Raw genomic sequence first — 14,918 nt, 5'->3', positions numbered from 1 at the left:
ACGCTTGATTTGGGCTTAGGTCAGCATCTCACGGTTGGCGAATGGGTTCTAGCCCCCATTAGGCTCCACGCTGACATAGAACCTGCTTGAGATTCTCTCTTTCCCTCTCTCTCTACCCCCCCCCGCGCCCCCCAAAAGAATATAGAAGAGGTGTGACCGTATTTTTATTCTGTGTAGAGTAAGTCTTGCAACCTACATCTGCATTTTTGAACAACCATTAAATGGACTACTATAAACCTATTCATACAATGTTTTAAGAGAACACTTAAAGATTAAAAATATACGTTAATTTTAAAAAGCAGAATATAAAACGGTCCATATGTATGATCACTTTTATTATATTTATCTATCAAAAGTAACATCATACGAGGAAATGAAAATAAATACAAGCAAGAAGTTAATTAGAAATTAGCTCTCACTTGTAGCGATGTGGGTGGTTTTATGTTCTCCTGCTGAATATAGTCCTGCCAGTGACACTGGCCTCCTTTTCACCCAAAAACTTCAGGGCCGAGGCCCCCGAACACCCTGTTTTCCGCACGGTTTGCAGCAGGGGTGAGAGGAGGCATCTTTCTCCTTCTTTCCTTTACTTCTTGCCTCGGCACCCAAGATAGGATCTTCTGTCTACATTTTTACCTCTCAGGGAGGGATTACAAAGGGATGCTTCGCCCTTAGAGGGAGTGAAAATTAATCTGATCATCGACAGTACGGGGAAGGTCACTGTGACCTCAAAACAAGACCAGGCCCCAGGCTTCCTCTCTTGTCCCTTGGATCTGTTTGCCCTCAGGGGAATGTTCTCTCTGCCTTGGTTTCCTGCCCCCACGTACCCCCTCCTGAGCGGGGGGGCCTGCTCTCCCAACTCTTCCAGCTGCTGCTAAGTGGGGGGACATTCAGTTTGGGACTTTGGGAAAGGGAGAGAAAAGCCCTCATTTTGTCCGGGTGTCGGCTAGTTTTCAAGCCAACTTCATCCTTCTAAAGCCCATCCTCTGACCCTCTGGCCCTGGAGCCATTCTCAGTAGAAGCCAGGGTAACGAGTGATGGGAATCCTACAACCACCGTGCCCTCATTTATAAAACATCTAGAAGGTCCTTTTACGCTGACTCGGTGTTTCCGTCTTTGCAACTTGGTAGGTTATGTACACCAGGAAATACTTACCTGGCCTGATTCAGATACATGCTGCTAACAGGTGGGGAGGTGGGGGTGGGTGGGGTTCCTTGGGCCCAAGGACAGATAGGGTGCCACTCTGTGGCCTCTCTGCCCTCAGGCCCTTTCCTCCCCCCTCCCCTGCTCCCCTCAGTGTCAGGTTCGCCTGTTTCCAGTAGGGTTTGGCTTGGGAGGCCTTGGCAGAGGACTGGAGAAGGGACGGGAGAAGCCAGGACTCTCCTCCCTCGCCTTCCACGCCCCTCCACCACTCCCTTTGTCCCTGCAGCCTGGAGGTGGTGATGACTTTTTGCTAGTGCTAACCTCTCAGTGACTCCACAGTTTGCCATTGACCCCCTCACCAGGGAAACCAGTTTCTTATTATTTAGTTCCCTCTATTTTCAACACTTGGAGATGTGTCCCCTTTCCTAGTTGGAGCCTGACTGGTAATAAAGCTAAATGGTCGCCTTCGAGCCCAAGAGGGGAGTCATTCCAGCTGCCCAGCACTCTCAGAGGCAGACCCAGGACACCGCAGAGGGCTGTGCGTGAGAGACCCAGGAAGACATCAGAAAGAGCGCTGTGACATTTCTTCCCTGTCCCCACTGCCCCTCCCTCCCAACCTCAGATACTGGTGTCACGTTCTACTTCTCCGAGGCCTTGTTCTGAGCTGGCTTTTCATTAGTTCCTCTGAAAATGTTGCCTGATGATTACTTAAGAATTAGCCAGTTTCTAGAACTTTTATAGAGGAAATAAAATGGGTTTTTTTTTTTCCTGCTTAGTAATACGGTCTCCTATAGGTGTTTTGAAAGAATGTAAAAGGGAAAGTAAGAACCAATTATAATTCCAGCTATTCAGAGGGAACCTCTTTAATACTATGGTGACCACGTGTAGCCTTTTTTTCTTTGATGGCCCGTGTGCACAAGCATGTGTGCTTATCGCTTGTATACGGTTCTGTGCCCTCGCTTTTATCGCTTGGGAAACAAAGACTCCTCGAAGCCCGAAAATCCCCCCCCCCACCCCCCCCACCCCAGTGCGTGAAATTTACTCAAGGTAACGAACACCGATTGAGCGCTCGCTCCGTCCTAAGTGCTGGGATTGTGCTGGTACAACGAAAGAATGGGTTTGGAGACAGACTGCCCGGCAGCACATACAGAATCCGCAAGAGTGGCCCGTGTGTGCGTGCAGATCAAGTGACAAACGGAAGCCACGGCATTTGGGGGAAGTGGAATAGCGCTATGGGGGTGCCCGCTCCCGCGCCCCCCCCCCCCACGTCTGCCTCGTTCTTACCTGGCATAGAGATAAAGCATGCTGTCCCAGAAGAGAAGGCAGGGGTGGAAACCGTGCCTCCGGCCTCTCCCAAGCGAATACACCCCCATCTGGAAGACACGGGTCCTCAGTAAGAAGGATCTTTTACCACGAGCGCGTCCTCTACGCGATTTATTTTTGTGTTCTACCTAGTACCTGGCCCATCTCCCCGGTAGTAAGCGTAGCAGTGCGCCCAGTGTGCTACAGACAGAGTCCAGAGAACTCCCTTGGGATCCCGGGGCTTCTTAATCCAGTTGGAGTTAATCTCAGCTTCATCTCGTGTGGGTTTTGTTTTTAACTGAAAAAAAAAAAAAAAATAAAGCCTCTTAGATGTGGATAGTGCAGACAGAGGAGAGGTGAATAAAAATCCCACCTCCTTGACAAAGATGCGGGGATCCCCCTCCCCCCACCGAGAGCTTTTCTTTTCCGCGAAATGTTTCAGAGGGAGGCCAGGGCGATGACCTGGGAGATATTATGTTAATGAAAAGCAGGATAAATGCTCGAAACGATTTGCATAGAAGGAACCTGACCCAGCCGATGCTTGAAGAGGAAGTCCCAGTGGAGATGTCCCACATAATGGGCCTTCCTTTGTCCGCCCCGAAAGGGGGGGGGGGGGGGCGTCTGAATCTAGAAAAACGACTTGGCCGTTCCTGTCCCCCAGCCAGCGCTCACAAGGCCCCACACCAGCGTGGGCGATCCGTGCAATCGCTCCGCGGTCGTCTGTGTGTTTGCACTAATGTTTGCTCTGGTAACGCCCGGTGAGCCCGCGGAGCCCGGGGAAGTTCTGGGCTCGGGCCCAGCCTGCCCAACGCGGGGCAGGGGGGAACAGGGAAGGGTGTCGCCAACCGCTGGCTGCCTCCCCCAGTCACGGGGAGCCTTCCTCGGGGCGCCAGTAGTTCAATGCCGAGGTACCAAACTCCAGGGAGGTTTCCAGCCACCCTCCCACCCTCTACTTCTCCACCCCCGTCCCGGCTGACATCAGCATCCAAGGCTGGGAATAGCGTCCAGCAACGGAATCGATGACGGAGACCAGGCAGGGGGGTTCAGGACTCGCAAAGGGGGGGCCTCTGGACCTCCTAAGGTGCCCAGGGTTTCAGAGCCTTCCCGCCATCCTCTCGCTCATGCGAGCTAGGATGATTTGGGGGTGCTTATAGAAGCAAACGTGTCCGGGCCCTGAGACTGGGTTTCTGGTAAGAGACAAGAAGGGCAACGCCACGGCCGGGCGCCTCCTACGGGGGCAGCTGGCGGGCGCTTTGTGGCCTTGATTCTCCCAACCCAGCTGCCACATTCATGCTGCTGCAGGGGAGGAAGCTAAAGCTCAAAGCTCAAAGGTCATCCAAAGGTCGAAGCTCAAGGTCATCCAAGCTACCGGTCAGGTCTGCGGCAGCCCGCGTGCCTCAGGGCTCCCTCCCAGGGTCCTTCCTTCATTCCGTTCTCACGTGCCCGGAAGACAGAGGTAAACAAAACCCTACCTTGCAGTCTAGCAGCGGAAACCAGTCTCACACAGATCCAGATACGTGATGACAGGTGCAAATGGCGCCAAGCGGAAACCAGAAGGCGCCCTGCGAGAGGAGAGCTGCCCTCCCGGTTTGGACGGGACCCCAGGGGCGGTGACGTTATGGCAGAGACTGCAGGCTGAGTGGCCCAGGGGAGGAGGGCGGGAACGGCCGCCCAGACAGAGACCCCGCCAGCACCTGGAGGACGTGAGCTCAGCAGCGGGCCCCAGGGGTGATGTCCCAGGGACGCGGGGTCAGTGAGACAGTTCTGGAGAGGGAGCACAGCCTCGCCAGCTTGTTAAAGATTTGGGAGGTTGTCCCACCTTTCAGGAATGTAAGCAGATTAGCACTTCAGGAAGAACACTCTAACACCACCCAAATGTCCGCTGACGGACGAGCAGGTCCGCAAAACGTGGTACATCCACACAGTGGCGTGTTTCTCAGTCGTAAAGAGGAAAGAAAATCTGACATCTGCCGCCTGGGTGAACCTTGGGGACGTGACGCTAAGGGAAATAAATCCGTCACAAAGGGACAAATACGTATCTGAGATACCCAAAGCAGTCAATTCGTAGAGACAGAAAGGAAGATGTTGCCGGCCAGGGGCTGGGGAGGGAAGGGGGTGGGGAGTCCTTGTCTCACGGGAACAGAGTTTCAGTTTGGGCAGACAAAACAGTGCTGGAGATGGGTGGTGGCCACGTGTGTGAACGTGTCTAACACCACTGAACTGTGCGTTTAATGTGGCTAAATGGGAAGTTTCGGGTACTGTGGACTTTACCACAGACAAACAAAAGAACATTCCCAGTGCCCAAGGGAGAGCAGATTAGAAGGACGATGGGACAGCTACGCAGCTTTTCAGTCGTTCAGGTCAGAGGTGCTACTTCAGGGATCCCCCTGGCTGGAAACCTCTCCGCCTAAAACTCACCAGGGGAGTTTTCCAGAATGTCTGCCTCGTGTTTGTCTTGATGAGGACTGTGATGGGCTTCTGTACAGATACACCGGTGGGGGGGCGGGGGGTGCTGCCTGCAATGTGAAGCCCACAGTCGTGAGACATCTGAGTCAGAAACCTTCGAGGATGGAATCAAGCCTGTGGCCACCATCCCCCACGAGTCACCTGGGGCACGTCCTCTCTGCAGGGGTCGAGCTTTGCCGACGTAAATGTGAAAAATGGCGGAAGGATGCTGGGCAGGACCCAGTGCACGGTGGGCGTGGGGTATTTGGCTTGCCCACCCTTCACCAGGCCTTCTTGGGTCTCCTTCCAGGAGGAAGACGCGCCCCAGGGCCCTCCCCCTGACTTTACCAGATCAAGGTCTGGGGCATGTCCTGATGGTGGCCCCTTCCCCAGGCTCTTCCAGTGGGGAGCACTGAGGCTGGCCTCCGGGCAGTGAGGCAGTTATGTAAGGAGGAAAGAGGGGTGAGTACATCTATGAGGCCTGTTCTTATAGAAGAATAATGTTCGGACTCACAAACAAGCATATTCCTTTTAGAACTGCACCCCTCCCCATTCAAACAAAGCCACAAGGCTCTCTTTGTTTCAGGGGTGGATGAACCAGCAGAAACGCACAGCCTCCAGGAGTCCGTGCCTGCCTTTCCATTTCAGAAACCAAAGCATGTGTGTCTCAAGGGCCAAGGTCATGAAGAATGCAGGGCTTAATCACCAGAGTTAGCAGAAAAGTGAGCAATCGGAGGCAGTTTTCCGCGCACCGGGGGAGTGAGTGAGCGATTTTGCTGAGGAGAGAGAGGAGTCTGGGGGCTTGAGTCCCTCACCACCCCGTTCTGTGACCACGCGCAGGTCAAGTCACATTGGGGGCTGCGGTTTCTCATCTGTGGCCAGGGGTCCTGCGCTCCCCGCCCCAAGCCAGCTGGTTGTCCCTACACCCCGATGCTGGAAAACCCTCAACTGAGTCACTTCCCCCAGCTGGGACATCCTGAGCGTCTCTGGAAGGACTTTGCTTCCTCCATGTTCCAGGCGAATTCCTGTCTCCACATGGATGCTGACTTTGCCAGGAGAGGGTGTGGGGTGTGGGGTAGCGGCTGGCTTGGGAACTGGACGGAGGTGGGCTTAGAATTCTGAGGCCATTGCTTTTGGTGTTGTGACGTCTGAACCCCGATTCCTCGTCTGGAAAACGGAGACCAAAGAGCATCTGGCAGGCCCCTCATAAGGATGAGAAATGTCGTGGAAGGGACCCGGCACCCGTACGCAGTGGACCTCGAGCGTGATGGCTCGACATAAGAATTAGAAGAATAAGAATTGTGATTAATATTATTATCATTTGCCATTATTGGGGGAGGGACTCTAGCTTTACGTACAGGTTAAGAGGGGCTTCTTGTGTTCAAGTGGGTTTTGAGGACCGTCGTCCTAAATCACAATGCACTACAGAGCTCTGCGTCGCAGAACTGGGGCGTAGGAAACTGACTCGAAAGGAGCAGATATCACCAGTGGTAGTGATCTTACGTAGAGGATCCTTCTTCAGATGAGATCGAAAGCTCTTTCCACCAGGTAATCGGAGTGTCTTCTCTTGTGAAAAGACTGTCTCAGCTCCTGGGTTCTGTGCCCACAAAGCCGGGCTCCCAGCTTAAGCCCAAGAGCGGCCACTTCAGAAGGAGCGTCTTGTTTCCAGTAAACAAGGCAGCGTTCACCTCTGGGGTCTCCCCGACCCACGGTGTGGCCGTCCCTGGGGGCTGGGGTTCCCACAGGGACACCGGTGGTTAATGCGCGTTTGGGCATCTGGCTGTCCAGAGACAGCCACTCTGGAAGGTCTGGTGACCACCGTGGAAGGATGATGCTGCAGCCCCCGCCCAAAGGGCTGTGCTTTGCTCCCCAGGAGAGCAAGGGGGAGTGGGACCCTCCCGCCAGGTGAGTCCTGAGCAGACTTTCTCACACCCCAACACACGTTCCGATTCTGCAGGTCTGGGGGACAGCCCAATGGCCTGCATTTGCAGCAAGCCCCCGGGGGGGGGGTGCCAATGCCACTGGACCCAGTGATCTCACCCGGGGACACCAGCTCTTCCTCGAGAATCTCAGATGCGGACCCTAGAGTTGCCTCCACCATGTTGCAGAGGCCATGACAAGAGGCAGCTGGTTTGTCCCCAATCCCGTCCTTGCCAGCCACACCTGATGTTATAATCACACGGTTTAATTAAAGATTGCATACAACTGTTGAAATAACGACCGCACAAAAGGCAATAAAACCCAAGTTGAAAATCTCCCTAAAAGTGAGTCGCTAAAAATAAAGGCTGCTGAAATCCATGTAGTGAGATAACTATAAACACCTGGGGTGGGAGGGATCCAGATGATTCCGCATTCCTGTTCCTCCCCAGATGGCTTTAGCTGCTCATGGCACATGTGGAGTGAACGTGGCTGCACACGGGACAATGTGGCTCTCGAGGCAGTGACTCGTGCTCCGAAAAAGGCTTGGACTCCACAGGAAAGGCTGGGAAGAAAAGAAAAGTAACTGGGGGCAGCTGGGTAGCTCAGTCGGTTGAGCATCGGACTTCGACTCGTGTCACAATCTCACAGTTTGTGGGTTCGAGTCCCGCATCGGGCTCTGTGCTGATGGCTCGGAGCCCGGAGCCTGCTTCGAATTCTGTGTGTGTGTGTCTCTCTCTGCCCCTCCCCTGCTCTCTCTCTCTCTCTCTCTCTCAAAAATAAACAAACATTAAAAAAATTTTTTAAAGAAATGTAACTGTATTTTTTAAGTAAAAATAAATACTGGATTTGAAATACATATTTTTTTAAATCTCTGGTTCCAACTGAATTACAGGGGAAGGATTCCCTTGTATCACTTCAAAAAGCAAGTTAATATTCCCATGTATCATAATGTAGTACAATCATTGATTTTTGCTGTCATTAATTCTTGCCCCGTTACGTTACTTGTAAGTTTTCCAAAAATCATGCGACAATGAACACTTTTCAGGCATACAGTTTTTTGCTCCTTTTAAAAAAAAATTTTTTTTTAACGTTTATTTATTATTGAGACAGAGAGAGACAGAGCATGGGCAGGGAGGGGCAGAGAGAGAGGGAGACACAGAATCTGAAGCAGGCTCCAGGCTCTGAGCTGTCAGCACAGAGCTCAACGCGGGGCTCGAACTCACAAACCGTGAGATCATGACCTGAGCCAAAGACGGGCGCTTAACTGACTGAGCCACCCAGGTGCCCCTTTTGCTCCTTTTTTAAGGATAATATTAGAGGAGTAGAATTTCTGCTTCAAAATGCCTTTCTAGGTTTTGGTAATACTTATTACCTGTCTGCTTTCTGAAAGAGTAATTTTTCCACTTCCTTTTTAGAAAAAAATTTTTAACGTTTTTATTTATTTTTGAGACAGAGAGAGACAGAGCATGAACGGGGGAGGGTCAGAGAGAGGGAGACACAGAATCCAAAACAGGCTCCAGGCTCCGAGCTGCCGGCACAGAGCCCGACGCGGGGCTCGAACCCACGGACTGAGAGATCATGACCTGAGCCGAAGTCGGATGCTTAACCGACAGCCACCCAGGAGGCCCTCCACTTCCTTAATATTAATCTAACCCGCATAACTTAGTGGCTTAAAATGACCAGCATGTCATTATTTCTCGTGGTTCTGAGGGCTGACCAGGGCTCAACTGGATGGTTCTTCTGCTGGTCTCGTTTGGGGCCTTCCATTCAGCCGCAGTCAGCAAGCACCTGGGCATGTCCTGAGAACTGGGTGTGAAATCTCCAGGCTTCTGGCAAATAAACTGCTGAGCGAGGCATGGGGAGGAAGGCAGAGAACTCAGACGTGTGAGCAGGAAAGATTGCTTTTAAATATTAATTTTTTTTATCTTTATTTATTTTTGAGAGAGAGAGAGCATGAGCGGGGCAGGGGCAGAGAGAGAGGGAGGCACAGAATCCGAAGCAGGCTCCAGGCTCTGAGCTGTCGGCACAGAGCTGGACGCGGGGCTCGAACTCACGGACCAGGAGATCATGACCTGAGCCGAAGTCGGACGCTCGGCCGACTGAGCCACCCAAGGCGCCCCTAAAGATTGCTTTTAAGCTCAAACATTTCCATCTACACCTTTCCCCTCAGCTCCCCCCCACTCCCAGTTATGTGGGAGGGATGAGGGATAAAGCATCACAGACAAGAGTCAGAGTGTGGACCCAAACCCCAAGACATGGACGGATTCCCAGGGCGCAGAAGTCCTTATGTAATTTATTCCAAGAACCTTGCTTTAGCTAGAAATGAAAAGGATCCCAGCTTCCCCCTGAAGCAGTGGGAGTAGGAAGCTCATGTGAAAGCTTTTGTTCCGAATTCGTTCTGATCCCCACATCTGGGTGTGCAGTTAGTAATTACTTGCTTTTTTAAACACCACTTCAGCAAAGCTGGAGTGTCACCAACAGAGGAGGCAACTCTGAAACGGAGACCAAAAATGTATAAATAGCCCCTCTGAAAGCACAACAAAGGCTGGGCTGTGACCTCCAGGGAGGAATCCCTATTTCAAATGAGGCTCGGTGCTTCTGGAAACATAATTCTGTCTCATCAGCCGGGGCCCCGTCCCCGCCCTCTGCTGCGCTGTTCCCTCCACATTTCACACCTCCTTTTCGCCAGCTTCCTCCCACCTCCCACCTCCAAACAAAAGAGCGGGACGAGGAAAAGCTCAACTACAATTCCAGAAGGTCTCCAGCAGCAGGCCACCGTCCCGGGCTCTCTCCGGTGAGAACTTCGAGAAGGAATGGGGGGACTTCGCAGAGAGCTCTGGTGTCAGCCCTACTTTTAGGAAGTCAGCAGAGGCTTAAGGATGTCATGAGAAGCAGGTGCCTGGGTGGCTCAGCGAGTGAAGCTTCCTCAGGTCGTGATCTCACGGGTCGTGATCTCAGGTTTTGGCTCAGGTCGTGATCTCACAGTTTGTGAATGGGAGCCCCACATCAGCCCACACTGACGGCGCAGAGCCTGATGGGGATTCTGTCTCCCTCTCCCTCTGCCCCCCCCATGTACACACGCATGCGTACATGTGACCTCCCTCCCTCCCTCTCTCTCTCTCTCTCTCAAAATAAATAAATAAACTTGAAACAAAAAAAGAAGAGTTCCCATGATTAACCAATCCCCCTCCCCTATGCTGATCTGAAATTCTCCCGGGATGTACAAGGGCAGAGAGAAGGTGAGACACGTTAGGGGGGAAAGACGGCGGGACGACAGGGAGAGGATCCGTGGCCCTGGTGGCGAGGCCACATCAGGGACCACCACACGTGGCTGCGCCCCCCCTCCCGGCCCCAGCCACTGCCACCTCGGTTGCCGTCCTGCCTCAGGCTTCCTTCTCGGGCGGACATCCAATATTTATGTAACGTTGCAGCTACGCGTTAAACTTCTTTATGTCCACCGGGCAGAGGAGCGAGCAGAGACAGACGAGTTCAACACGCTGGCCAACGTGACAGCTGACAGCTGGCCAGGCTTGAAGCCCAGGCTCTTTTCCGCTTTGGTGGGGACACGCCGAGCCAGGAGAACTGCTCGGGGCTCCCCCTTCTAAGAAAGCGGGAATCGGAGCCTCTCATCCGAGCTTGTCCGTGTCCCGGGGTGGGCAGGCAGTAGCAGGCACTGCAAAGTAGGTGGGCCACTTCGACTCAGGTCATGATCTCGCGGTCCGTGGGTTCGAGCCCCACATCGGGCTCTGTGCTGACAGCTCAGAGCCTGGAGCCTGCTTCGGATTCTGTGTCTCCCTCTCTCTCTGCCCCTCCCCCGTTCATGCTCTGTCTCTCCCTGTCTCAAAAATAAATAAAACGTTAAAAAAAAAAAAGAAAAGAAAAATATTCTCTCTTTAAGGATGGTGATTGTGGCTTATCCTCCCAAGATGGCGACTGATCCTTTCTCGAGATATTCCCTAAGTGTTTGAATGAACAAATGAATGAATGAATGAGTGATGGAAGGAAAAACCGTCCACATTGGTGCTTCTCAAACTTCAGCGCATGCCAAAATCACCTGGAGAACTTGTTGCGTCAAGTCAAGGCTGTTGGTCCCCAGGCCCACAGTTTCTGAATCCGTAGATTAAGAAGGGGCCCGGAAATCCCATTTCTAACATCCCAGAGGCTGCCGGTCCACAGGCCGTACTTTGAGTAGGACTGGTTTACACAGTGGCTCTCCTCTTGCTGTCACACCCAGAAGTGAGAAAAGACTCAGAGAGAAGTATTTCCAGGGAACAAACACCTGGATCAGGAGATTAATAATATCTCACCTTTGTGGATTGCTTTCTCGTTTCAAACAGATCTTGATAGGTCTTATTGGATCCTTGCAAGTCTGTGACATCATGAGCCCATTTTACAGATGAAGAAGCAAGGGTCCAAAGGATCACAATCAATTGCTCTAGGAAGCACAGCAGATAAAATACGGAGTTAGGAAACACATCCAGGCCCCCTGACCCTCGCTGGAAGTCCTCCGCACTGAACACGGGGTATTTTCAGCATAAAGGAAGTAGTGATATAAAGATTACCTCGTGCTGACTGCTTTGCAGCATGGCCTTCCCGGCAGTGTTTGTGAGAGGGGAAGGAAGTTCTGAGATTATAATTCACTTTAAGCAAGATTTAGTCATAAAATCAGTTTAATACTAGTAATAAATTGCCATTAAAGCGTTATTAATAAATAGCACACCACAATATGATTTTAGCTACCGCTTGACAAGCTGCAGATGTGGGTACCCACGTGTGCGTTTTGGTACATATTATGCCATTATTGCTGACACGTGACCTAAAGGCATTCAGCCCTCAGGCTGGGGCCAAGTGGGAGCTGTGGGGAGCCTTCATTCAGGCTAGGACTCCTGGGTGTTGAGACTCAGTTTTCTGACCCAGAATCGTCCTTCTCAAAACCAGGATCGAATCCCTCCGTCCGTAAGACCAGAGAGGAGTCATTCTTGAAAAGGATGATGAAGGGAGAACTTGCAAAGCATCTCTGACCCAGCCCTTGTCGTGGAGGCAGGTCAAGAGCCCAAGGGTCCCTGGGGAGAGCGCGGCTGCGACAGCCAGAGGAGCAGGACGGGAGATGACAGCCACTTCTTGCTGGCTGAGCACCTCACTGCCTCTCCCCACCCCCCACCCCCGGCCCCCTGCCGTGATACCAGCCCTTGGCCGGTCAGCCAGGTTACTGACTGTTACAGCATCACTCCCAAGAAGGCACTGAGGCTGAAAATTAGGCAGCCCGAGAACTCCACACAGCGCCAGGCTGCCTCCGAGGGCGTGCCACTGGTCTCAGCTCCAGGTACCCGGCTCTGGGAAGCCACTTCCCGGGCTCGATTCCAGCCCGTCCTGTCCTCACTTGGCCCCGGGACCTTTTTCTCGCTGCTAGCGCTTGACTGGCAAATCCTTTCCGCCGCCTTCGGTGCCGCAAACTCCGCACAGATTTCTGCTCTGCAGCTTTCCTAATGGTTGTGTGTGCTGCCCCCCTCAGGAAACCCAGGGGTCCCCTGTCACAGAATGAAGGACAGAATGCACCACCCCGTTGGGGTCCTTTCCGCAGGAGCCCGACTCCTGTTCGGTATCGTATCTTCAGGGCGTATGAAAATAATTCGATAGCAACACTGTTTTGTGACTGAAACCCTTAAACCGGCAAGACAAGCCTTTCCTTAAAGAGTTGAACGACAGAATTGAAATCCTGGACTCTAGAAGCCTATTCTCCACCTCCAGCTTCTACAGGACATCTCAGACACTCAAGCACTTTGGACATGAAGGGTCAGCTCTGACCCGGCCTCCTCTCGTGAGAATATTTCAGACCATTGGTAAAAATAAGAAACCCCTATTCTTATTAGAATAACGGAATAATAAGCTTTCCTGTTTGGAGTAATGGACTGGTAAGCTTTATACCGGTTATATATATACTGGTAAGTTCATACCGGTTAATTTGTAAAAGAAATTCCATTTACACACGGGCTGAATTTACAACATACCAGTCACCGAAATCGATTCATAGACAGCCTAACGCGAAATTTAGCTGTGTTTCGGTCTTCATTTTACATAATAGTCTATCAGCCGTGGCCAAAACGATACTTTACCGTTATGATTGTATTTTTTTAATTACTAAGGCCAAGTATAAAATCTGAGCGCCATCAATCCCGCGAGATACTGACACACTGGGGAAAATACATCTCTACCTACCTACCTACACAGAAATTGGAACAAATATAAGCAGTGCTTCTGCACAGGAGTGATTTTAGAAAATAGAAACGCCGTTCATATTGAATTCCGCAGGAAGTATTTCACAGTTGATCGAGACAAAGTAAATGCCATACTGAGAATAGAGATTTGGTAAAATGACAGTCTTATTACATAAGATTTTCCTAGAAGTCTTTGTGTTACTTTATTATTAAATCAGTATTTTCTTTTGTTTTTTTTTAAAAATACCTTTATTGATATATAGCACTGATACATACCATAATACTTACATACCATCCAACTGACCTATTTTAAGTGTACAATTCAATGAGCTTTAGCAAATGTACAGAGTTAGGCAATCGGCACCACAATCTAAGGTTAGACCATTTCCATCACCCTAAAAAAAATCAAAACCCTTTTCTAGCGATAATTATTCCCTAGCCTCACTCCCTGCCCTAGGCAACCATTACTCGACTTTTGGTCTCTGAATATTTGCTGTTTGGGGGTAATTCATATAAACAGGAAAATGGTAAGTGTTTTTCTTTGTCTGGCTTCTTTCACTGACCATAACGTGTCTGAGGTTCATCCGTGTTGGCGCACAGGCCAGTCCTTTGTTCCTTTTAACGGCTCAATACTATTCCATTGTATGGATATGCCACATTCTGTTTAACCATTCTTTAGTTGATGGGTATTCGGGTTATTTCCACATTTGGACTATCGTGGATAATGCTGCTACGAACACTCACGTACAAGTCTTTGTGCGGACGTGTGTTTTAATTTTTCCTGGTTAGACACCTAACCAATGGAATTTTTGGATCCTGTTGTAAGTCTATGTTTAACTTCTAAAGGAACTTTTAAACTGTTTTCCAAAGTAGTCGCACCATTTTGCATTCCCAGCGGCAACTTAGAAGGGTACCAGTCTCTCCATATCCTTGCCAACACTTGATATCGTTTTCTTTTTGATTCTAGCCATTCCAGGGGGTAAGAAAAGGGAGCTCATTGTGGTTTTGATTTGTATTTCTCCCTGAATTTTTGAATCCTTAAATTCATCCAAGGTCAACATTTAAGACTTTATGAATGTTTTTTTTTTCGGCGGGGGAGGGATCACACTTCCATTTTGAAGTCCTCAACTCTGTTTCCTTGAAATGGTATGAAATACAAAAGGTATACAAACCCATAGACTACTTGTAATCAAGATTCACTCAATCAGAGAAAGCCTAAAAAAATTACGCAATGCTACAGGTATTAAGAAGAATGGATTAAAATGAAGGAAAATAAGGAAGATTGCTTTTATCATCCAGTGTTATATCACATTATGAGCAAAAAAATAAGAGGGTAAAAATTTTTTTTTTTCATTTTAAAAAACTAAAAAAATTAAAAGGTGATAGAAAAAGATTGGTTTGGGATCGGGGAAAATTCAGCCAACACAGTCTCACCGACTGCTGTTCCTAAAAGGCTTGTCTGTGTCTTTTCTGCGAGTAACACACTTTTCATAGGTATGTTTTCTGTGTATGACTTTACTAGCTAACATTTGCCAAGCACTCCTAAGTGCCAGGAACCGAGCGTGTCTGCACGCGTGCCGTGGGTATTTTTTGAATGTTAGCAAGCCCACATGGAAAATACTTTTGCTATCCCCATGTGGCCGACGACGAAACACAACTTTACAGGGTACATAACTTGAGCAAAGGCACGCGGTGGCCAAACTAGCAGAACGTTAAGTCACTGGTCCGGGTTTGCACTCGTGCTGCTCAGCTTTTTTTGGCGACCGATGGGTGGCCGTGTGACTCTTCACACGTCCTTCCACACGTCAAATTCTTCGTTGCCCTGGGTTTCCTTCTCTGGCTTTGTTGCATTAACAACATGAACGTGTCACTTAGCCCGTTAGAGCCGTTCCTTCT

Source organism: Lynx rufus, unplaced genomic scaffold (assembly GCF_022079265.1).
Source record: "Lynx rufus isolate CCGP_SWC_20201006 ecotype Redwood Valley unplaced genomic scaffold, mLynRuf1.p SCAF_1, whole genome shotgun sequence".
NCBI lineage: Eukaryota > Metazoa > Chordata > Mammalia > Carnivora > Felidae > Lynx > Lynx rufus.
The sequence above is the reverse complement of the archived record's forward strand: the minus strand, read 5'-3'. Positions refer to the sequence as shown.